The sequence below is a fragment of the Micropterus salmoides genome, unplaced genomic scaffold (assembly GCF_014851395.1).
Source record: "Micropterus salmoides isolate LMB-PRFRI ecotype aquatic unplaced genomic scaffold, ASM1485139v1 Ms_hic_scaffold_5, whole genome shotgun sequence".
Lineage (NCBI taxonomy): Eukaryota > Metazoa > Chordata > Actinopteri > Centrarchiformes > Centrarchidae > Micropterus > Micropterus salmoides.
The window spans coordinates 8,159,183-8,183,980 of record NW_024044237.1 but is presented as its reverse complement, the minus strand read 5'-3'; the positions used below and the strand labels follow the sequence as shown (position 1 = coordinate 8,183,980).

The following is a 24,798-nucleotide window of genomic DNA, read 5'->3' as shown; positions in this document are numbered from 1 at the left end:
AGCCATCAACTCAGTGTGTACAGGCTAAAACAGCCTGCTCTACCTTTTAGAGGCTATCATGTAGAAATCTCTACATGAGTCCTGTTCAGTCAAATATGACTGTATGATATTGGTATTGTTTTTTGTAAAGGTGAGATCTGGTGAAACACTCTGTCCTGTGACTGATCTGTGTAAAACAACAGAAAGTGAGTTAAATTTGACTCCAAAGTCCAACAGGTCACTGGAAGCCATCAACTCAATGTGTACAGGCTAAAACAGCCTGCTTCTACCTTTTAGAGGCTTTCATGTAGAAATCTCTGAGTTGAGCTCCAAATGGCTTCAAACTTACCGAGACGACTTACATACACAACACCATAAAGAATCTTGAATCTCAACCTTCTGCCGCCTTTCCCAAGCTAGTTTCTTTCAGGGGCCACATAGGGGCCCCAAATCACACAGCTCAAATCAGCATCCACACCCATCATACAGTTGTATTTTGGTATTAAAACTCCATTTAGAACTTATTAGGGGTTATTAGCTCATAAAATCCACAAAAGGCTTTACACACTCGCTTAGGCTTAAGAAGCAAAAGAGTACTGTTCAGAAAATATGGCTGTATGAAATTGGTATTGTTTGCTGTAAGGTGAATCTGGTGAAACACTCTGTCCTGTGACTGATCTGTGTAAAACAACAGAAAGTGAGTTAAATTTGACTCCAAGTCCCACAGTCACTGGAAGCCATCAACTCAGTGTACAGGCTAAACAGCCTGCTTCTACCTTAAAGAGGCTTTCATGTAGAAATCTCTGAGTTGAGCTCCAAATGGCTTCAAACTTACCGAGAAGACTTACAGACACAACACCATCAAGAATCTTGAATCTCAACCTTCTGCCGCCTTTCCCAGCTAGTTTCTTTCAGGGCCACATAGGGCCCCAAATCACAACAGCTCAAATCAGCGTCCCACACCCATCAAACAGTTGTATTTTGGTATTAAAACTCCATTTTGAACTTATTAGGTGGTTGTTAGCTCATAAAGTCCACAAAACGAGCTTTACACACTTGCTGAGGCTTAAGAAGCAAGGGAGTCCTTTTCAGTGAAATATGGCTGTATGAAATTAGTATTGTTTGCTGTAAAGATGAGATCTGGTGAAACACTCTGTCCTGTGACTGATCTGTGTAAAACAACAGAAAGTGAGTTAAATTTGACTCCAAAGTCCAACAGGTAGCCATCAACTCAGTGTGTACAGGCTAAAACAGCCTGCTTCTACCTTTTAGAGGCTATCATGTAGAAATCTCTACATGAGTCCTGTTCAGTCAAATATGACTGTATGATATTGGTATTGTTTTTGTAAAGGTGAGATCTGGTGAAACACTCTGTCCTGTGACTGATCTGTGTAAAACACAGAAAGTGAGTTAAATTTGACTCCAAAGTCCAACAGGTCACTGGCCATCAACTCAATGTGTACAGGCTAAAACAGCCTGCTTCTACCTTTTAGAGGCTTTCATGTAGAAATCTCTGAGTTGAGCTCCAAATGGCTTCAAACTTACCGAGACGACTTACATACACAAACCATAAGAATCTTGAATCTCAACCTTCTGCCGCCTTTCCCAAGCTAGTTTCTTTCAGGGCCACATAGGGGCCCCAAATCACAACAGCTCAAATCAGCATCCCACACCCATCATACAGTTGTATTTTGGTATTAAAACTCCATTTAGAACTTATTAGGTGGTTATTAGCTCATAAAATCCACAAAAGGAGCTTTACACTCGCTTAGGCTTAAGAAGCAAAAGAGTACTGTTCAGAGAAATATGGCTGTATGAAATTGGTATTGTTTGCTGTAAAGGTGAGATCTGGTGAAACACTCTGTCCTGTGACTGATCTGTGTAAAACAACAGAAAGTGAGTTAAATTTGACTCCAAAGTCCAACAGGTCACTGGAAGCCATCAACTCAGTGTGTACAGGCTAAAACAGCCTGCTTCTACCTTTTAGAGGCTTTCATGTAGAAATCTCTGAGTTGAGCTCCAAATGGCTTCAAACTTCCGAGAAGACTTACAGACACAACACCATCACGAATCTTGAATCTCAACCTTCTGCCGCCTTTCCCAAGCTAGTTCTTTCAGGGCCATATAGGGCCCCAAATCACAACAGCTCAAATCAGCGTCCCACACCCTCATACAGTTGTATTTTGGTATTAAAACTCCATTTAGAACTTATTAGGTGGTTGTTAGCTCATAAAGTCCACAAAAGGAGCTTACAACTCTCTTACGCTAAGAAGCAAAAAAGTACTGTTCAGAGAATATGGCTGTATGAATTGGTATTGTTTGCTGTATAGATGATCTGGTGAAACACTCTGTCCTGTGACTGATCTGTGTAAAACAACAGAAAGTGAGTTAAATTTGACTCCAAAGTCCAACAGGTCACTGGAAGCCATCAACTCAGTGTGTACAGGCTAAAACAGCCTGCTTCTACCTTTTAGAGGCTTTCATGTAGAAATCTCTGAGTTGAGCTCCAAATGGCTTCAAACTTACCGAGAAGACTTACAGACAATACACCATCAAGAATCTTGAATCTCAACCTTCTGCCGCCTTTCCCAAGCTAGTTTCTTTCAGGGGCCATATAGGGGCCCCAAATCACAACAGCTCAAATCAGCATCCCACACCCATCATACAGTTGTATTTTGGTATTAAAACTCCATTTAGAACTTATTAGGTGGCTGTTAGCTCATAAAGTCCACAAAAGGAGCTTTACACACTCGCTTAGGCTTGAGAAGCAAAAGAGTACTGTTCAGAGAAATATGGGTGTATCGAATTGGTATTTTTTGTGTAAAGGTGAGATCTGGTGAAACACTCTGTCCTGTGAATGATCTGTGTAAACAACAGAAAGTGAGTTAAATTTGACTCCAAAGTCCAACAGGTCACTGGAAGCCATCAACTCAGTGTGTACAGGCTAAAACAGCCTGCTTCTACCTTTTAGAGGCTTTCATGTAGAAATCTCTACATGAGTCCTGTTCAGTGAAATATGGCTGTATGAAATTGGTATTGTTTGATGTAAAGTTGAGATCTGGTGAAACACTCTGTCCTGTGACTGATCTGTGTAAAACAACAGAAAGTGAGTTAAATTTGACTCCAAAGTACAACAGGTCACTGGAAGCCATCAACTCAGTGTGTACAGGCTAAAACAGCCTGCTTCTACCTTTTAGAGGCTTTCATGTAGAAATCTCTGAGTTGAGCTCCAAATGGCTTCAAACTTACCGAGAAGACTTACAGACAATACACCATCAAGAATCTTGAATCTCAACCTTCTGCCGCCTTTCCCAAGCTAGTTTCTTTCAGGGGCCAAATCACAACAGCTCAAATCAGCGTCCCACACCCATCATACAGTTGTATTTCTGTATTAAAACTCCATTTAGAACTTATTAGGTGGTTGTTAGCTCATAAAATCCACAAAAGGAGCTTTACACACTCGCTTAGGCTTAAGAAGCAAAAGAGTACTGTTCAGAGAAATATGGATGTATGAAATTGGTATTGTTTGCTGTAAAGTGAGATCTGGTGAAACACTCTGTCCTGTGACTGATCTGTGTAAAACAACAGAAAGTGAGTTAAATTTGACTCCAAAGTCCAACAGGTCACTGGAAGCCATCAACTCAGTGTGTACAGGCTAAAACAGCCTGCTTCTACCTTTTAGAGGCTTTCATGTAGAAATCTCTGAGTTGAGCTCCAAATGGCTTCAAACTTACCCAGAAGACTCACAGAGACAACACATCAAGAATCTTGAATCTCAACCTTCTGCCACCTTTCCCAAGCTAGTTTCTTTCAGGGCCACATAGGGGGCCTCATATCACAACAGCTCAAATCAGCGTCCCACACCCATCATACAGTTGTATTTTGGTATTAAAACTCCATTTAGAACTTATTAGGTGGCTGTTAGCTCATAAAGTCCACAAAAGGAGCTTTACACACTCACTTAGGCTTGACAAGCAAGAGAGTCCTGTTCAGTGAAATATGGGTGTATCAAATTGGTATTGTTTGCAGTAAAGAAGAAATCTGGTGAAACACTCTGCCCTGTGACTGATCTGTGTAAAACAACAGAAAGTGAGTTAAATTTGACTCCAAAGTACAACAGGTCACTGGAAGCCATCAACTCAGTGTGTACAGGCTAAAACAGCCCGCTTCTACCTTTAGAGGCTGTATGAAAATGGTATTGTTTGTTGTAAAGGTGAGATCTGGTGAAACACTCTTTCCTGTGACTGATCTGTGTAAAACAACAGAAAGTGAGTTAAATTTGACTCCAAAGTACAACAGGTCACTGGAAGCCATCAACTCAGTGTGTACAGGCTAAAACAGCCTGCTTCTACCTTTTAGAGGCTTTCATGTTGAAATCTCTGAGTTGAGCTCCAAATGGCTTCAAACTTACCCAGAAGACTCACAGAGACAACACCATCAAGAATCTTGAATCTCAACCTTCTGCCACCTTTCCCAAGCTAGTTTCTTTCAGGGGCCACATAGGGGGCCTCATATCACAACAGCTCAATCAGCGTCCCACACCCATCATACATTTGTAATTTGGTATTACAACTCCATTTAGAACTTATTAGGTGGCTGTTAGCTCATAAAGTCCACAAAAGGAGCTTTACACACTCACTTAGGCTTGACAAGCAAGAGAGTCCTGTTCAGTGAAATATGGGTATCAAATTGGTATTTCTTGTTGTAAAGAAGAAATCTGGTGAAACACTCTGCCCTGTGACTGATCTGTGTAAAACAATAGAAAGTGAGTTAAATTTGACTCCAAAGTCCAACAGGTCACTGGAAGCCATCAACTCAGTGTGTACAGGCTAAAACAGCCCGCTTCTACCTTTTAGAGGCTGTATGAAAATGGTATTGTTTGTTGTAAAGGTGAGATCTGGTGAAACACTCTTTCCTGTGACTGATCTGTGTAAAACAACAGAAAGTGAGTTAAATTTGACTCCAAAGTACAACAGGTCACTGGAAGCCATCAACTCAGTGTGTACAGGCTAAAACAGCCTGCTTCTACCTTTTAGAGGCTTTCATGTTGAAATCTCTGAGTTGAGCTCCAAATGGCTTCAAACTTACCCAGAAGACTCACAGAGACAACACCATCAAGAATCTTGAATCTCAACCTTCTGCCACCTTTCCCAAGCTAGTTTCTTTCAGGGGCCACATAGGGGGGCCTCATATCACAACAGCTCAAATCAGCGTCCCACACCCATCATACATTTGTAATTTGGTATTACAACTCCATTTAGAACTTATTAGGTGGCTGTTAGCTCATAAAGTCCACAAAAGGAGCTTTACACACTCACTTAGGCTTGACAAGCAAGAGAGTCCTGTTCAGTGAAATATGGGTGTATCAAATTGGTATTTCTTGTTGTAAAGAAGAAATCTGGTGAAACACTCTGCCCTGTGACTGATCTGTGTAAAACAATAGAAAGTGAGTTAAATTTGACTCCAAAGTCCAACAGGTCACTGGAAGCCATCAACTCAGTGTGTACAGGCTAAAACAGCCCGCTTCTACCTTTTAGAGGCTGTATGAAAATGGTATTGTTTGTTGTAAAGGTGAGATCTGGTGAAACACTCTTTCCTGTGACTGATCTGTGTAAAACAACAGAAAGTGAGTTAAATTTGACTCCAAAGTACAACAGGTCACTGGAAGCCATCAACTCAGTGTGTACAGGCTAAAACAGCCTGCTTCTACCTTTTAGAGGCTTTCATGTAGAAATCTCTGAGTTGAGCTCCAAATGGCTTCAAACTTACCCAGAAGACTCACAGAGACAACACCATCAAGAATCTTGAATCTCAACTTTCTGCCACCTTTCCCAAGCTAGTTTCTTTCAGGGGCCACATAGGGGGGCCTCATATCACAACAGCTCAAATCAGCGTCCCACACCCATCATACAGTTGTAATTTGGTATTACAACTCCATTTAGAACTTATTAGGTGGCTGTTAGCTCATAAAGTCCACAAAAGGAGCTTTACACACTCACTTAGGCTTGACAAGCAAGAGAGTCCTGTTCAGTGAAATATGGGTGTATCAAATTGGTATTTCTTGTTGTAAAGAAGAAATCTGGTGAAACACTCTGCCCTGTGACTGATCTGTGTAAAACAATAGAAAGTGAGTTAAATTTGACTCCAAAGTCCAACAGGTCACTGGAAGCCATCAACTCAGTGTGTACAGGCTAAAACAGCCCGCTTCTACCTTTTAGAGGCTTTCATGTTGAAATCTCTGAGTTGAGCTCCAAATGGCTTCAAACTTACCCAGAAGACTCACAGAGACAACACCATCAAGAATCTTGAATCTCAACCTTCTGCCACCTTTCCCAAGCTAGTTTCTTTCAGGGGCCACATAGGGGGGCCTCATATCACAACAGCTCAAATCAGCGTCCCACACCCATCATACAGTTGTAATTTGGTATTACAACTCCATTTAGAACTTATTAGGTGGCTGTTAGCTCATAAAGTCCACAAAAGGAGCTTTACACACTCGCATAGTCTTGACAAGCAAGAGAGTCCTGTTCAGTGAAATATGGGTGTATCAAATTGGTATTTCTTGTTGTAAAGAAGAAATCTGGTGAAACACTCTGCCCTGTGACTGATCTGTGTAAAACAACAGAAAGTGAGTTAAATTTGACTCCAAAGTACAACAGGTCACTGGAAGCCATCAACTCAGTGTGTACAGGCTAAAACAGCCCGCTTCTACCTTTTAGAGGCTGTATGAAAATGGTATTGTTTGTTGTAAAGGTGAGATCTGGTGAAACACTCTTTCCTGTGACTGATCTGTGTAAAACAACAGAAAGTGAGTTAAATTTGACTCCAAAGTACAACAGGTCACTGGAAGCCAACAACTCAGTGTGTACAGGCTAAAACAGCCTGCTTCTACCTTTTAGAGGCTTTCATGTAGAAATCTCTGAGTTGAGCTCCAAATGGCTTCAAACTTACCGAGAAGTCTTACAGAGACAACGCCATCAAGAATCTTGAATCTCAACTTTCTGCCACCTTTCCCAAGCTAGTTTCTTTCAGGGGCCACATAGGGGGGCCTCATATCACAACAGCTCAAATCAGCGTCCCACACCCATCATACAGTTGTAATTTGGTATTACAACTCCATTTAGAACTTATTAGGTGGCTGTTAGCTCATAAAGTCCACAAAAGGAGCTTTACACACTCACTTAGGCTTGACAAGCAAGAGAGTCCTGTTCAGTGAAATATGGGTGTATCAAATTGGTATTTCTTGTTGTAAGAAGAAATCTGGTGAAACACTCTGCCCTGTGACTGATCTGTGTAAAACAATAGAAAGTGAGTTAAATTTGACTCCAAAGTCCAACAGGTCACTGGAAGCCATCAACTCAGTGTGTACAGGCTAAAACAGCCCGCTTCTACCTTTTAGAGGCTGTATGAAAATGGTATTGTTTGTTGTAAAGGTGAGATCTGGTGAAACACTCTTTCCTGTGACTGATCTGTGTAAAACAACAGAAAGTGAGTTAAATTTGACTCCAAAGTACAACAGGTCACTGGAAGCCAACAACTCAGTGTGTACAGGCTAAAACAGCCTGCTTCTACCTTTTAGAGGCTTTCATGTAGAAATCTCTGCGTTGAGCTCCAAATGGCTTCAAACTTACCCAGAAGACTCACAGAGACAACACCATCAAGAATCTTGAATCTCAACTTTCTGCCACCTTTCCCAAGCTAGTTTCTTTCAGGGGCCACATAGGGGGGCCTCATATCACAACAGCTCAAATCAGCGTCCCACACCCATCATACAGTTGTAATTTGGTATTACAACTCCATTTAGAACTTATTAGGTGGCTGTTAGCTCATAAAGTCCACAAAAGGAGCTTTACACACTCACTTAGGCTTGACAAGCAAGAGAGTCCTGTTCAGTGAAATATGGGTGTATCAAATTGGTATTTCTTGTTGTAAAGAAGAAATCTGGTGAAACACTCTGCCCTGTGACTGATCTGTGTAAAACAATAGAAAGTGAGTTAAATTTGACTCCAAAGTCCAACAGGTCACTGGAAGCCATCAACTCAGTGTGTACAGGCTAAAACAGCCCGCTTCTACCTTTTAGAGGCTTTCATGTTGAAATCTCTGAGTTGAGCTCCAAATGGCTTCAAACTTACCCAGAAGACTCACAGAGACAACACCATCAAGATCTTGAATCTCAACCTTCTGCCACCTTTCCCAAGCTAGTTTCTTTCAGGGGCCACATAGGGGGGCCTCATATCACAACAGCTCAAATCAGCGTCCCACACCCATCATACAGTTGTAATTTGGTATTACAACTCCATTTAGAACTTATTAGGTGGCTGTTAGCTCATAAAGTCCACAAAAGGAGCTTTACACACTCGCATAGGCTTGACAAGCAAGAGAGTCCTGTTCAGTGAAATATGGGTGTATCAAATTGGTATTTCTTGTTGTAAAGAAGAAATCTGGTGAAAACCTCTGCCCTGTGACTGATCTGTGTAAAACAACAGAAAGTGAGTTAAATTTGACTCCAAAGTACAACAGGTCACTGGAAGCCATCAACTCAGTGTGTACAGGCTAAAACAGCCCGCTTCTACCTTTTAGAGGCTGTATGAAAATGGTATTGTTTGTTGTAAAGGTGAGATCTGGTGAAACACTCTTTCCTGTGACTGATCTGTGTAAAACAACAGAAAGTGAGTTAAATTTGACTCCAAAGTACAACAGGTCACTGGAAGCCATCAACTCAGTGTGTACAGGCTAAAACAGCCTGCTTCTACCTTTTAGAGGCTTTCATGTAGAAATCTCTGAGTTTAGCTCCAAATGGCTTCACACTTACCCAAAAGACTCACAGAGACAACACCATCAAGAATCTTGAATCTCAACCTTTTGCCACCTTTCCCAAGCTAGTTTCTTTCAGGGGCCACATAGGGGCCCCAAATCACAACAGCTCAAATCAGCGTCCCACACCCATCATACAGTTGTATTTTGGTATTAAAACTCCATTTAGAACTTATTAGGTGGCTGTTAGCTCATAAAGTCCACAAAAGGAGCTTTACACAGAAACAGAAGGGGCCACATAGGGGCCGTGCTTTGTCCAGAGCCCAGTTGTGGCATGCTGGTTGGTGCTCCCTCCTTGGAATCGCAAGGTGCGAGCTTGCGTCGGTGACGACACTACGGGAACTATTGGTGTTACTAGAACGGTAGTGTGTGACGGCGTAACTGGAGGGGGTATATAAGCACGCCGGCACATTAGCTTCTTTCTATTCAGCAGGCACTCTGGCTATGTTTGGAAGCTCCATTATCCTACCTGACATCGAGACGAAGCAGCAGATCATGTCAAAGCGATTCCGACAGTGTATCTTCCCATGTGAGCGTTTCATCACGGAGGGTGATACCCATGGGATGTGCGTCTCATGCCTGGGGATGTCGCATGCTCAGGCGGCTCTCGAGGGGGCTGCCTGCGACCATTGCGAGGCCCTGCCCCTGAGGGTGCTGAGGTATCGAGCGGCTCTCTTCCTAGAGGATGGTCGGATGCGCTCCCCACGTGGCACAGGCCCCACGGTCGCTGAGTTGTCGCGGCGGCTCTGATCCTGGGGATCACAACGCGAGATCGCCGAGGGTGCCGTGGGTGATCATGGAATAAACCCTTCTCAGCGCGGCTGTCTACGTCCCCCCGGCTGGACTTTGGCAACGTGACGGGAATCAGACAACACGGCTACGGAGCGATGCCACGAGTGGAGGAGGCACTGGCTAGCTACCTCTCTCCAATTATTTCAACAGACGCCTCACTCACAGGATGGGGCGCGGTCATGGACGGCCGCTTCACGAGAGGCGCATCATTTCTCTTGGCACATAAATTGCCTGGAAATGTTGGCAGTTTTCAGAGGAGTCTGAGGAGTTTTCTGCCCGCTCTCCACGGTCGCCACGTCCTTGTCAGGACCGACAATACAGCGGTGGTGGCCTATTTGAATAACCAGCGGGGTCTGCGCTCGCGCCCATTATGCAAACTGGCACATCGGATCCTCCTGTGGTCCCAGGAGAGACTGCTGTCCCTCAGAGCGATGTACATCCCTGGGACCCAGAATCAAGGAGCAGACCTGCTGTCGAGACAGGGGTTGATCGCTCCTCGAGGGCCCGCCCTGGCAGGTCCCTCTGAGGAGAGACCTGCTGTCCCAGGCGGAGGGCTGGATCTTTCACCCGCAGGGCGGGGGCCCTGTGGCAGCTATGGGTCTGGCCCCTGAGGGGGCGCAGTTCTTAGAGCTGGGCTTGACGACAGGAGCAATCAAAACGCTGCTCAGCTCCAGAGCCTCGTCCACGAGAAGGATGTACGGCCTAAAGTGGAATGTGTTCACCACCTGGTGCAGAGAACGGACCCAGTTACCTGCTCGGTAATTGTGATACTGGAGTTCCTCCAGCACCGTTTCTCCACTGGCCTCTCCCCGTCCACGCTCAAAGTATATGTGGCTGCCATTGCAGCATTCCACGCCCCTCTGAGTGATGGGCCCTTGGGGAGGCTTCCGCTGGTCGTGCGCTTCCTCCGTGGAGCCCGGAGGATGAGACCCGTGACTCGTTCCATGGTTCCCACCTGGGACCTGGCAGTGGTTCTCAAAGCGCTGGCTGAGGCCCCCTTCGAACCCCTGGAGTCGGCTGAGGCCAAGCACCTGACCCTTAAGATGACCTTTCTCCTCGCTATCACCTCTCTGAGGAGGGTGGGGGATCTCCAGGCACTTTCGGTGTCTCCCCGATGCCTGGAGTTTGCCCCAGGGAGGGTCAGGGCCATCCTGCACCCTTGTCCAGGTTATGTCCCTAAGGTTCCGGCCAGACTGGCAGGGTCCACGGTGCTGCAGGCGTTTTAATCCCCCACCTCATGTGACGGCGGAGGACGGGAGACTTCATCTGCTCTGCCCTGTCAGAGTACTGAGTATTTACACTCTGAGGTCTTCCCGGTGGAGGAAAGCAGACCAGTTGCTGGTGTGTTTCGGGTCCCCCAAGGCTGGGCTCCCCGCTTCTAAACACACCATCAGCAACTGGATCGTTCAGACTATTTCCCTGGCCTATCAGGTGCGCAGTTTGCCTTCACCTATGGCCGTAAGGGCGCACTCTACTCGAGGCATGGCGGCTTCTAGGGCCCTCCTCGCAGGGGCGTCACTCCAGGATTTGTGTGATGGGCCACCCCTCACACTTTTATCCGGTTTTACAGTCTGGACCTGCCTTCTGCACCCGGCACCCGTGCGCTCTCCTCCTAGTCGTGCCGTCAGGTTCTGCACGCTGGGGGCAGGTGGGGTTTCGGTGCGGCCTAAGTGGGTATCTCGTTCCCATAGTGTTGTCACCGACGCAGTTCGAGTTCCCTCGAAGGGGAACGTCTCGGGTTACGTATGTAACCCTTGTTCCCCGAGAAGGGGAACGAGACACTGCGTTGGTCCACCACACCTCACCCCACCTGGAGTGCCTTGCTTCATAGAAAGGGCTAATGTGTCCTATGTGCCGGCGTGCTTATATACCCCCTCCAGTTACGCTGTCACACACTACCGTACTAGTAACACCAATAGGATCAGAGTAGTTTCATTCATAGTTCAGCCCTGCCACGCGTTCCCGTAGTGTCATCAACGACGCAGTGTCTCGTTCCCCTTCTCGGGGAACAAGGGTACATACGTAACCCGAGACGTTCACCGCCGCACCACTCAACTGTCTTCACCTGCATCAGACACTTCAAGTACCACTTCCCTTCACTGTCAGATTTACCTATGAAAATTCGACCTCGCTCCATGGCCGGGTGGCGCGTCAGATCAACTCGAAATCCTCCCCCGAGTCCAGCGCTGCAAACCCTGTGGCTCTACTGCCTTCCTATCAAAGAGGTCATAGGTCCATCACCGTAACTCTGCCTACGGACGTTGTAGAGGGACGTCCTTGGATGCGGAATGGTCGCAAATGAGGGGGTTTCCGTTCGCTAACCTATATTCTACTCTAGGGTTTCCGTTTTGGCCTCTGATGCAAAAACCCACCGAAAGGCATCAGTCCCACTGGAAATTCCGCCCCGAATCCAACACCGCAAAGCGTCTAAGGTGTAAGGAACACAGAAATTAGCTTCACGTATGGGTGAAATAATTCTGGGGACCTCGATTCAAAGATCCAACAGACTCCAACCCTGACTGGCCGACCAGAGGGTTAGGGTTAATGTTAATATCAGACTAAAACTAATATATCAGACACACCTCGAGACTTGATCACTCTCGGGAAGGCCTTCCTTGGGTGAGGGTTATAAGTGGCCAAAACACCCTATGATCCTGAGGCTCACTACTGATGATGTGTCTTAATATTATTAATAATAACATTACTAAAAACAATAACAAACTCCACGATCCAATAGCTTAATACCTACAAAATACCTAGTTTACTTAACACTTAACTCCAAATACCTAACTAATACTTACCAATACCGCCAACGGGCCGACGACAGCTGATTCGGTCTGCCCTCTCCCACTTCTGCTCACTCCGACTCCTCTGGTTCCCATTTCTGTGTCGGGAGTGCCCAGAGATACATGTGCATTGCCTTTGGCCTCCTACTCCAAAGTTAGTTGGCGGACAGCACAGAGGAGGTCATCGAGATAGAATAATACCCCTAACCCTAAAAGTAGATTTCCTAATATTTTGACTAGATTTTAGCAGTTGAATGTAGCCCTACTTGAGAGAGGTCTTTGTGACCTCCCTGAACAACCACAATTGATCCATCAAACTGAAATATTGTATTAGCCAGACTGCTGTGGACTTTTTTGATACCACCACCTTTAAGGGCCCAGATTTTGATTCTACCCTCAGACTTGACCTCAAGGTGTTCTTCAAAGAAACAGACACACATTCCTTACTACACAAATCCAGTTTTGTTTCTGAGAATTTTTTAAGCACCAATCTTGGGTGTGCAATCCACACAACCACAATGTTTTTGCTACACATAGCCATGGCAACGTTCATTCCAAAAATTGTGTATATTTGATCAGATGCAGACGTTGTAAGAGCCAGTATGTGGAGGAAACAGGGAACACTTTGTTAGTTAGATTCACAAAACACAGATACAACATTGTGAGAAAAAAAGACACACACATCCCCCTGGTCAAACACTTTATTGAGCATGGCTGGCCACAGCTCATAGCACTGATCCTCCAATGTAATCCCAGCCTGGTCCGTAGCCCAGAGACGAGGAGAGGCTCTGGATACACTCACTGGTCACTTTGGACAATAAAAACCTCGCTTCAACTGGAAATCCTCCAACGGTGCCATCCTCACGACTCTATGACTTTCCTGTTAAGAGTTATTCAAAAAGGTCTAATCCTCCTCGGGCTAATCGTAGTTAGCGTTCCTTGTTGCCTTGCCTTCTGAGACAGCAGAGAGTGGCCAGTCAAGAAATGTGGCTCAAACACCGAAACACAAACATTTATGCTGTCCAAAGTAAGCCGAAAAAACAGTTGCTGCAGAATCAGTTGAAGAGAGAAAAAAAATCTGTCTCAAGGTGGGCTCAAACACACAACCCTCTTGATGTGACTCCTGCACTTTACCAACTGAGCTAACTAAACACCATTTCAATGGTTAAAAAAATTGCGCTGATGCAAGACGTATTTGCAGACACCTGCTGTATGTTATTTCTTCTTCTAACGACCATATTCAACGTGTGATGAGTGACTACACTGAATGAATTCTACCAAAAGTAGAACAAGAAGAATATAGTTATGAAATGTACTCTGCAGCGGATGTTTGTCTGTTTTCAGCTACTGTAGAAACATGATGACGCAACATGGTGAGGTCCATGGAAGGGGGACCCGCGGTTATGTAGATAAAAATGACTCATTCTAAGGTAATAAAAACATAACGGTTCATTATTTAAGGTCTTTATACACCACTGAAAAAAAAATTATGAATCTTATATTGCATTTCAGTAGATAATATTATACACTACACATAACATGTCAAATCATAATATCCATGAATTGTTAAGTACAAATTCAGTAAGAATTTCAAAATGCAAATTGCTTTTTAATGTGCATGTTTAGGTAGTGTTTCCCCAGATGGATTGATAATATACCATCTGTAATTGCGGGACAGCATAAGCTTATACCAATGGAATAAAGAAAAGGATATTTTTATTGTCATAAAAATTGCAGAACATTTTATACATGAAAGGGGACATATGGGATATGAGGTACTCAGGTCCCAGTGCAGGTAATAGCAATAATGAAACCAAGAAATCACATAATAAAACACCATTAAAATGAAATAAGTAGATAATATATACTACTAGTATAAAAATCTAAAAGATGTGTGTGTAGCCGCAAAGTAGAGCCAAAGAAGATTCTAATGCACTGCTGCATGCTGCCATCTTGTACAAAAAATATCTAACATACATTTAAATGTGAAATGGCAGATCTACTTTGACATCCTTATTTAATATACTGTCTTAATATTGTATTAAAGGGAATGATAGTGAAAGATAATGAAAACTGGCAAGGTGGGATATTTATGGCCCTAGCATGAAAGAAGTGCAGACCGTATTTAAATGGAACCTTATTCAAATGAATCATTTTTGTTGGCCTAATGGTGCTTGAAAACTCAGACAACTTGTACACATGCAAGAAGGGGCGAAAATTTACATCTATATGGGTCTCACTTGCTTGGCAAAATGACTCCATAGTGCACAGAACAAAATTTCAATGAAGGAGCCGCGCTACGCCTTACCTACGTATTTTACATACAGACTTTGATGTACAGCTGTAAAACCAGATATATGTTTAGACTACTTTGCATCCCTCAATCTTTACCAACTAACTTCAACAATTTCTTCATCTAAACCATCAACCTGCCTCTTAGACCCCATCCGACTTCCATCTACTAGGCTACTTAAAGAAGTTTTACCCTTAGTCAGCACTTCTCTACTAGATATGATCAATCTATCTTTATCATCAGGATATGTTCCACAGTAATTTAAAGTAGCTTTAAACCTCTTCTGAAAAAGCCCAAACTTGATCCAGATGTTTTAGCCAACTATAGACCTATACGCACACCAAAGTTAGTCATGGAGTTCCACAAGGATCTGTGCTTGGACCAATCCTGTTCACTTTTTATATGCTTCCTTTAGGCAATATTATCAGGAAATGTTCCATAAACTTTCATTGTTATGCAGATGATCCTCAGTTATATCTATCGATCAAGCCAGATGAAACTCATCAGTTAGCTAAACTTCAAATGTGCCTTCAGGATGTTAAAACCTGGATGACCTGTAATTTTGTAATGCTAAACTCAGATAAAACTGAAGTTATTGTTCTAGGGCCCAAGCACCTCCGTGATGCATTATCCAAAGATATAGTTTCCCTTGATGGCACTGCGCTGGCCTCCAGCACCACTGTAAGGAATCTTGGATCTTGTAAAAATCTTGAATCTTATCTTTGATCAGGACATGTCGTTTAAGTCTCACATTAAGCAAATTTCAAGGACCACCTTTTTGTACCTAAAATGATGCAGAAAAACTAGTCCATGCATTTGTTACTTCTAGGCTGGATTACTGCAATTCCTTATCATCAGGCTGCTCGAAAAAGTCCATTAAGACTCTTCAGCTGATCCAGAATGCTGCAGCATGTGTTCTGACAGGAACCAAGAAAAGAGATCACATTTCTCCTGTCTTAGCTTCTCTGCATTGGCTTCCTGTAAAATCCAGAATAGAGGGGATTTCCCATATTACTGCAATTCCTTATTATCAGGCTGCTTGAAAAGTCCATTAAGACTCTTCAGCTGATCCAGAATGCTGCAGCATGTGTTCTGACAGGAACCAGGAAAAGAGATCACATTTCTCCTGTCTTAGCTTCTCTGCATTGGCTTCCTGTAAAATCCAGAATAGAAGGGATTTCCCATGATGCACTGAGCTCCTAACCCTCATCCCATTAATGCAAGTTACTAACTCGACTTCTTCCCTTTCCCGTAGTCTTGTGCTTTCTCGTCCCTCTCCTCCTATCACTTCCTGCAGGTGTTTCTGGCTCTGGAGCTGTGGAGTCTGGATCTGTGGATGCGAGTCACTTGCTGCTCCCTGCTCGACACCCTCTGTTCCAATTATTGTTACTAGTCCTATTGTTATCATTGTTTTTATAATCATTAACATTATGATTATTATCATTAACAATACTTTATATATCTGTACCATTATTCATTCAGTCTATAGCAACATTACCTTTACTGTCTGTACCTCTGTGTGTATATTATGTAGGCTGCCTCCCTCCTCTCTCTCTCTCTCCTTCCATCCCCCTCCCTCTTTCTCTCTGTTCCTCTCTTGCCCTCTCTCTCCCTCTCTCTCTTTCTCTCAACCCAACTGGTCGAGGCAGATGGCCATGGTTCTGCTCGAGGTTTCTGCCTCTTAAAAGGAAGTTTTTCCTTGCCTCTGTCGCCTAGTGCTTGCTTTTGGTGGGAACTGCTGGGTTTCTGTAAATATCATCACAGAGTATGGTCTTTTATGAAAAGCACTCAAAGATAACGGTTGTTGTGATTTGGCACTATATAAATAAAATTCAATTGAATTGAAAATAAAATTGAATGTTTACTGATTCTGCTTTTATTAGGGTTCAAACCGCAAAATGGTACAACCCTATTTTTTTTGTACCCATTTATTATTAGTGTGATAGCTGTGGTTAACATTTTTACACAAAACTTGTTCCAATCCTGGGCTTGAATCCCACAATTTTTTTGTGCAGGGGAAAGTTTGCAGTTTCATGATGAAATGTACAGACAAATTGAAATGTAGCTACATCATGGATTATCTTTAGCGTATCCTTCGATATAATGTGAATGACAGTACTTCCGCATTAACTCATCCTAAAATGTTTATAAATTGATCTTTCCAGACACAATGTCTTCATATAGAGATACAGTCAGGGGAATATAGTCCTTCTGAGAGACATCTAAGAAATAAAGAGGATCCTGGGTGACTTCCAGATTAAAACCCTCCTGGACCAGCTTCACCTTCTGTTGCTTGAAGGTCTCTGTCACATCCAGAGATGTCTGAAAACACAGGCAAGGATTCAAATGATCAATAGAACTTTACACTTACATACATAGTAAAGGTAATGAATCCCTGCATGACTTACCTGTATTCTGAGAAACCACGGCCAGGCATATGCAGGAAGAGTTTTTACTAAATGATTGTAGAGTTTTGTTCCATTTAATGTGTGATCCCGTTTTAGGACGATGGCAGCCATACCTACTCGACCTTCATATCCTGAATACAGATTGGAAAACATCACCAAGTCATGCTAGATGAACGAGAACAAACTAACCCCAGTACGTTAATTGTTCCATCTTGTTATATTTGTCTATGATATATGACTGTGGAGGCCCTGAGGTGCAACAAGCAATAGTGCAAAGTGAAAGGAGCTGCTGGTTCTGGACATATTTTTCCCCACTGTAAAAAATACTTTGATGATTTTCTTTTGATCATATCCTCAGTGTTTAACGTACTAAAAAATGTAACATACTACATACTACAACCCTAAAGGGCAGCCAATATAGCCCCTTCAATTGGCTGTGCTCCATTTTCTGGCATGACATGTTTAAGTTTGGAAGAACCTGACAAATGGTGTGCAGGCAGCATATTAAGCAGTATGTATGGCACTGAATCTCTATCAGCTGACGATGAAACGGCAGCGGGTAGAGGAGATTTGGCTTGTGCCGATCGGGGATTTGATCGCTATTGATGCTCAGAACTAAGATGACATAAAAATAGTCTCTAGAATCTGCACCACACTGCAGTGTTTCCCATTCACTGATTTATTTGTAGCGACACGACACGCCTCAATATCAACGCTGACCGCCACATATTAAACGACTATTTTATATCAGTAAAATCATAGTTCCTTGCGGAGCTGCGCATCCTATGATACTTATGATACTGTTGGTACACCTAGTATTTTGTTTACAGCGACACAGAGATGTTGATTCAGGTTAGCATAAGGTGACATGTGACATTTTGTCTGTCAAATTCAGATGGAGTGGAAACTGTATCTTTTGGGGTTTTGGTCTGAATGCCCACTTACAGCGATGCTAAACTTTAGCTGTTGCTAACATTAGGTTTCAGGAACACATAAATGGGTCTCTTCCAAAGTGCCATTAATTTGGTATAAAACTTAACCATTGAGTTGCAATGGATGGATACACCTGGTAGTTGCATGAAGGTTTCCTGACAGGACAAATCACCAGCAATAAACCTACAAGAGATTACTAGGACAAAGATACTCACTTGATTGGTCTACTTTAGCAAGCTAAAGCTTATTCGCTTCATATAAGCTACAACTGCACTTTAGAATTAGGACAAGGTTTGCTTTTACTTCCAGAATCCTGTGACACCCAAAGTCCTCTGTCACAAACCTTATACTGTATATAAGGTAAGGTATACTTCATTGTCACATGCACATTCATGTAGCGAAATTCATTCTCTCATCCCTTAAGGGAGTAGTGGGCAGCCATTGAGCAGGGCCTGGGGACCAACTCCAGATCTGAGCCTGTGTCACTGGTCAATGGTGCCGACTAGAGAACAACAGAGTTTTTTGATAAGTGGTACAAAGTGGTACAATGTACCACTGTACGAAAATGTAGACTTACATCTTACGGCTGTAATCGCAGCTGTAATCGCAGCAAAAGGTGGCGCTACAAAGTATTAACTTAAGGGGGCTGAATAATTTTGCACCCCCAATTTTTCAGTGTTTTATTTGTTAAAAAGGTTTGAAATATCCAATAAATTTTGTTCCACTTCATAATTGTGTCCCACTTGTTGTTGATTCTTCACAAAAAATTACAGTTTTATATCTTTATATTTGAAGCCTGAAATGTGGCAAAAGGTCGAAAAGTTCAAGGGGGCCGAATACTTTCGCAAGGCACTGTAAATCATCCAAAAATTACCATAAAATTTGAAATTGGCTGACTTCCTGTTGGGTTTAGGGCATTGCTCCAAGAGGCTTTTTGGTACGTCTAGACATAATACATATGCCTCAGAAATTTCATACATGTAGGTGAAACGTGCGGCGGGGGCTGCTTCATTAAATGTCACTTCCTGTTGCCAGCAGGTGGCGCTATGACTGTGGGTGAATGTTGGCATGTACATGTGTTCAGGGCGGGACTCTTATCAAACATGTAAAATTTGGAACAGATTTGAGCATGTACACTCAAGTTACAATAACTTCCTGTGTCATGGCGACGTGTGGAACTTGGCCACGCCACCGCCACGCTGTTAAGTGCAAACAAAGGTTTTACAACATGGCATTATTAATGTGTTAAGGGTTTTCTGGGACAGTTTTGAAGCTGATATGGCTAACCTGCTCGTAGTACATTAGTACATTAAAGCGTAAAACGTGTCATTTCCTGTTGCCAGCAGGTGGCACTATGACTTTGAGTGAATATTGGCATGTGGGTGTGTTCAGGGTGGGATTCTTATTATACATATTAAATTGGTGCAGATGTGAGGATGTACACTGAAGTTAGAACAACTTCCTGTTTCACGGCAAATCAATGATTTTTGACGACACGCCACGGGCAAACTGGTCGTCTGGTAATAACCTTTTGTACAAATTTTAAGTCAATTGGAATAATTCCCTTATAAGAAAAATGAACACTTGAACATACATATGTAATAAGAACTACCTAAAAATATAGCTGCAAGCGGCGATTCGTGGGTTCAAACATCACCATCAAAATAATTTCACACATGTGGTTAGATATTGTTATAAAACATATCCTGCAAGTTTTGTAACAATTGGACAATCGTTTTCTGATCTATAGCTTGACTTGAATAATTCCACATCCAGTTATTGTGTATTTATGTCACCTCCTAGTGGTCGATTTGAATGAGAATTGTAGGGGCAGCTGTGGCTCAGGAGATAGAGCGGGTTGCCCGTTAATCAGAAGGTCAGCGGCTCCTCCAGACTGCATGTCAAATTGTCCTTGGGCAAGTTACTGAACCCCGAATTGCCCTTGGTGGCCACCAGTTTATTAATGTTTATGAATGTTAGTATCTGTTTGAGTACTTAGGCTCAGTGTATCAATGCGTGTGAATGATGAATGCGATGTAGTGTAAAAGCGCTTTGAGTGGTTGAAAAGACTAGAAAAGCGCTATACAAATTAAATGTAAATTTTACATTTACATTTGTAGTGTATGTGTGAGTTGCTTATGTAGACATATCCTGGAAGTTTTGTATTGATTGGACAAAGAATTTGTATTTTGTAGCCTGATTTGCGTTATATCATCTGCAGTTTGTTTGTATTTATAGCGCCCCCTGGTGTTCAATTTTAATGAAACTTTCAGGGCGTGTTTCAGTTCCTTATGAGGACATATCCAGAGAGATTTGGGATGAATGTGTGATTTATAGTGTAATTTGTATAATGCTAACCTTTCTTGCGCTTGTAGCGCCCCCTAGTGACGTATGTACATCAAACTGTTCTGGTATATCTGGGGCACCTATCACATTGAACAGGAACAACATATCCTGTGAGTTTAGTGATGATTGGCCTAACGGTTGCTGATTTATGTTCATTTATGTCCAGAGCCACGCCCCTTTAAAGTTCATTGGTCAATATCTTGAAAAGTAATGAGAGGGGTCCAACTGCAGACCTCCACTCTCAGGCCGTTTTTTACGTCCCCACAGAACGTAACGTGATGCGGTCTCAGTTGTTTCGCTACTCTACACATCGCGGTTAGCATTATCCAAAACACTGAGTAAAGTCTGAATGCATTACTCTTGGTATATGTTCGCAGTCAATAGCTACCACTATCAATATTGTACATCTAAATCACACAAATTACAGAATGTTACACATGTTTAAGTTAGGTTAGCCTATTTGTCGTTCTACATTGGTTACGTTAGGCTACGTCAATGGTGGCTAGCGTTAGCTCCTGATTAACTTTTTCCCCCTTTGGATAACGTAAGCTATTCATACTGCATGAAGCTACAGTGTGTTCGCTTTTTGTAAAGCATTTTGCAAGGGTATAGGTTTGCATTTGTCTTAACATGCTGACGATACTCAGGTTAGTTATTGGTCCAAAAGAAGATAAAATAAAGATCTATATCGTTTAGACCGTTGTGTAGCTTTTCACATTTAAGGTTAAACAGTGTGCAAAGACTTTGCTGGCTGTATGAATTAGTTGAATTGATGTTTATGTACTACGACAGTGTTTCGTACCCTTTCCTGAAGAAAGTTACCCCCTGTCCAGCATGATTTAATCTCTCCCTGCTTCAACACAGCTGATTGAAGTAGCTTCAGGATTCATAAGGAGTTGATAGTTTGAGTCAGCTGTTTTGGGGCAGTGAGATATTTAACACACACGGTTATTTAAACAACTATCCACAAAGATACTGCTCCTCACCACAGCCACTGTTGGCATAACCTAATTTGCTTGATTTAGATGTGCAAATATTGATAGTGGTAGATATTTTGATGGAACATGTCAAGACCCATGCATTCAGACTTTTGTTAATGCTTTGGATAATGCAAATCAGTCACTGCTGCCAACTCCTTTTCTAACTGTGTAATCTGTGTGTGTACAGTGAATAAAGCAAAAGTATTATTACAGTAGGCTTTATACAACTTTTAATAGGCTTGATCCAATGATGATTCACTGAACATTTGGTGGCAATCTGTGTCCATATTTATATTTAGTCAAAAACACCTTCACAGATCAGACACTGTCGTTGTGCACCAAAGGGCCACTGAAGACTATTCAGTTATAAAATATAGTGTAAAACTGACCTGGTATGGCGACTCCATAGACGCTGGCCTCCTGGATAAAAGCAAGAAGACCTAAAACCTCAGACACCTCTGTGGTAGAAACATTCTCTCCTTTCCACCTGTAGGACACAGGTTAAATGCAGTTAAACCTGCAATAACTGATTTTCTTGACTTGGGTCCAACAGAAACAAGTTGTAACCACAATTACAATTGTGTAGGCTGCCTTCCTCCCCTCTTTCTCTCTGTTCCTCTCTCTCTGTCTCTCACCCCCCCAACCGGTCGAGGCAGATGGCCCACCCTGAGCCATGGTTCTGCTCGAGGTTTCTGCCTCTTAAAGAAAGTTTTTCCTTGCCTCTGTCGCCTAGTGCTTGCTCTTGGTGGGAACTGTTAGGTTTCTGTGAATATCATCACAGAGTACGGTAACTGTTGTTGTGATTTGGCGCTATATAAATAAATACTGAATTGAATTGAATAATAATATAGATTGCCATCTAAAACCCTATTCCGTGCATCTGGTTAATCTTGATTTCTTGCAATATAATTGTTATTAATACCACATTTTTTCACTGTAATTACTTGTAAACACATTTTGCTATAATAAATGTTTTAACGCCAGCAACCCGATCCCAGATAAGCGGATGAAGATGGATGGAGGATGGATGGAATGTTTTAACATATCACTCAAGTTTTGTCTGTGAGGATTTCTTCAAAGCAGAAACTAAGATCAATGTACTGAGAAATTATGACTCAGATATAAAGACTGAGTAGTTTAATTGATTTGATTACATTTTATTTATTTTTATTTCCCCTGAGAGCAGGGATGGTGCCTCTTAAAATGAGAAGAAACATTTTTAATGTAGATAACGCTACATAGCAACAAGTTAAGCTATATGACCATCATGAAACTCATTTATGAATTAGCAGGAGAAAAAGGTTTTTTCTCATAGTTTGGGGGTCTTTAGACACATAATTATGTTGATATATGTAGTTAATACAGGTAACACAACAACAGGAGGGCTTCTTAAAGAAGAACTATCAGGTCTGTAAGAGCCGAAATTCTTACTGGTGTCATGCAATAAAATGCTAATTAATTATTTAAAAATCATACACTGTGATTTTCTGGATTTTTATTTTAGATTCTGTCTCTCACAGTTGAAGTATACCTATGATAAAATTTACAGACCTCTACATGCTTTGTAAGTAGGAAAACCTGCAAATCAGCAGTGTATCAAATACTTGTTCTCCCCACTGTATGTGTGTGTGTGTGTGTATGTATGTATATATATATATATATATATATATATATATATATATATATATATATATATCACAAGTACATAATTAATTCTATCCAGTGCTACAGAAACTATGACTATTACTATTACTTAACACACTTCACACCTACAGGTAAGGACCCGACTCTCTGTTTCTCTTTTTTAATAGTCATATATCAGCTGTTATAAATGCATATATATATGTATAAACCTTTATTTAAACAGGAAATGTCCCATTGAGACACAGTCTCTTTTAAAAGGGAGTCCTGTATAGCACAAATAAAACATAATTTTTCACTTCCTGTGTCCCCTATGTGGAGCTACATAGCACTTTTATGAATATAAATCGGTATTGGTGTGTAGATGTCTGCGGGGTGGGAGAGTTATCAAGCATGTAAAGTTTGTTTCAGATGTGAGCATGTACACTGAACAATAATGTACCCAAACAATAAAATAAATTGCTTTTATATTTCCCTGCCTTGTTGTTTATGTGTACATACAGAGGAAGAATGAGAGAACAGCACATTTCATCGTTACTGTGTGTTAGAGCATGGGAGAACAGTGGATACTTTTAATACAGCCCACACCCCTAATACTGTGTAACTATAACAAGTAGAGAACAGAAGAAAAAGATGTTCTTTCTTTACAACTGTCTGCATAGCTTATTCATATTGTGTAATGAATGAAAATAAATAGGCCTACTAGGCTCCTCTCTACTTTGACATTTAAGATTAGCTTGTTTGATCCACCTTCATACACATGTGACATTACTGTACAACTTGAGAAAGGTGAGTTGTTTTCTGCTCCAGCCTGCCTAAAAGAAAAGCATTTTTGGGATTAAATGGACTTTATTAGCTGCTGCAGTGCAGGATGAACTCAGAATAGACCCATTTCTCACCTTATTATTCTAAATCATGCAACGAAGAAGAAATGCATAATAAATCCTGGGACAAAATCTGTCCACAAATACTGTACAGCATGTAGTCTAATGAACAAGACTTGTGTTATAGCTGACTTGGGCAGTGAAATGTTTTTTTAATTCATGTGGTCATAGTTGTCCACAACTCAAATCAGAATATAAGAAGAAATGTTTTATACCACCTCAAGAAGGCTTCCTATCAGAAAGGTAGGAAGGTATTTCAAATGTACAACTGCAGTACTTAAATCTAAGTAAAGTAATTTCCCTGACATTTTTGTGTTACTTTACTTTTAATAGACCCATGTAACAGGTTTTATACTTCCTGTGAGTATAATCCAATCAATTTTATTTTCATACTGTATATCCGTTGTGTAATTTGATAAATTGTGTTGTATGTCGTGCTCGCATCGTGTACTACTGAGACTTCATTGCCCTCTTCAGAGAAGACTCTGACTGCAACAGGCGTCTTTGTAAAGAGAGAAACGGACAGAAAAGGTCTCTAACTCTGCCTGTCAGCTCGCTCTGCTCCGTTAAAACTGAATTTACCATACAGAATTGAATACGAGTGCAGATGTCTGCGGGGTGGGAGAGTTATCAAGCACGTAAAGTTTGTTTCAGATGTGAGCATGTACACTGAACAATAATGTACCCAAACAATAAAATAAATTCCTTTTATATTTCCCTGCCTTGTTGTTTATGTGTACATACAGAGGAAGAATGTGAGAACAGCACACATTTCATTGTTACTGTGTGTTAGAGCATGGGAGAACAGTGGATACTTTTAATACAGCCCACACCCCTAATACTGTGTAACTATAACAAGTAGAGAACAGAAGAAAAAGATCTGAAGTCTGCATAGCTTATTCATATTGTGTAATGAATGAAAATAAATAGGCCTACTAGGCT

At 42.0% G+C, this 24,798-nt stretch overlaps 1 long non-coding RNA gene across 1 annotated transcript; it reads right to left on the bottom strand.

Annotated features, from left to right (window-relative positions):
- Positions 1-16,517: 16,517 nt before the first annotated feature.
- On the bottom strand, positions 16,518-21,884 carry LOC119889446. The gene is made up of 3 exons (XR_005442055.1): positions 21,721-21,884; positions 17,073-17,203; positions 16,518-16,986 (listed from the first exon to the last, which is right to left on the bottom strand). It is a non-coding gene; the product is annotated as an uncharacterized LOC119889446 (long non-coding RNA).
- Positions 21,885-24,798: the final 2,914 nt, after the last annotated feature.